Source organism: Phalaenopsis equestris, unplaced genomic scaffold, assembly GCF_001263595.1.
Source record: "Phalaenopsis equestris unplaced genomic scaffold, ASM126359v1 Scaffold000152, whole genome shotgun sequence".
NCBI lineage: Eukaryota > Viridiplantae > Streptophyta > Magnoliopsida > Asparagales > Orchidaceae > Phalaenopsis > Phalaenopsis equestris.
Genome location: NW_018164594.1, coordinates 1,765,876 through 1,766,081, shown reverse-complemented (window position 1 = coordinate 1,766,081; position 206 = coordinate 1,765,876).

Below are 206 nucleotides of genomic sequence, written 5' to 3'. Positions count from 1 at the left end.
ATTACCTTCAAGGAGTTCAAATGGTAAGGACATTTCAAAGATATCGGACTAAGAAGTATGAAAGGGGATTAGTTCAAATTTGGAACATTTTGTTTTGGAGTCCAAAGGAGGCTATAGATTGAGTTCCTGGTCTTGGTGTAAAGCCTAAATATGAATTCGACCACAGCCGAATTTGGGTGTTGGTCTAGAGCTATGGTAGAGGCTCT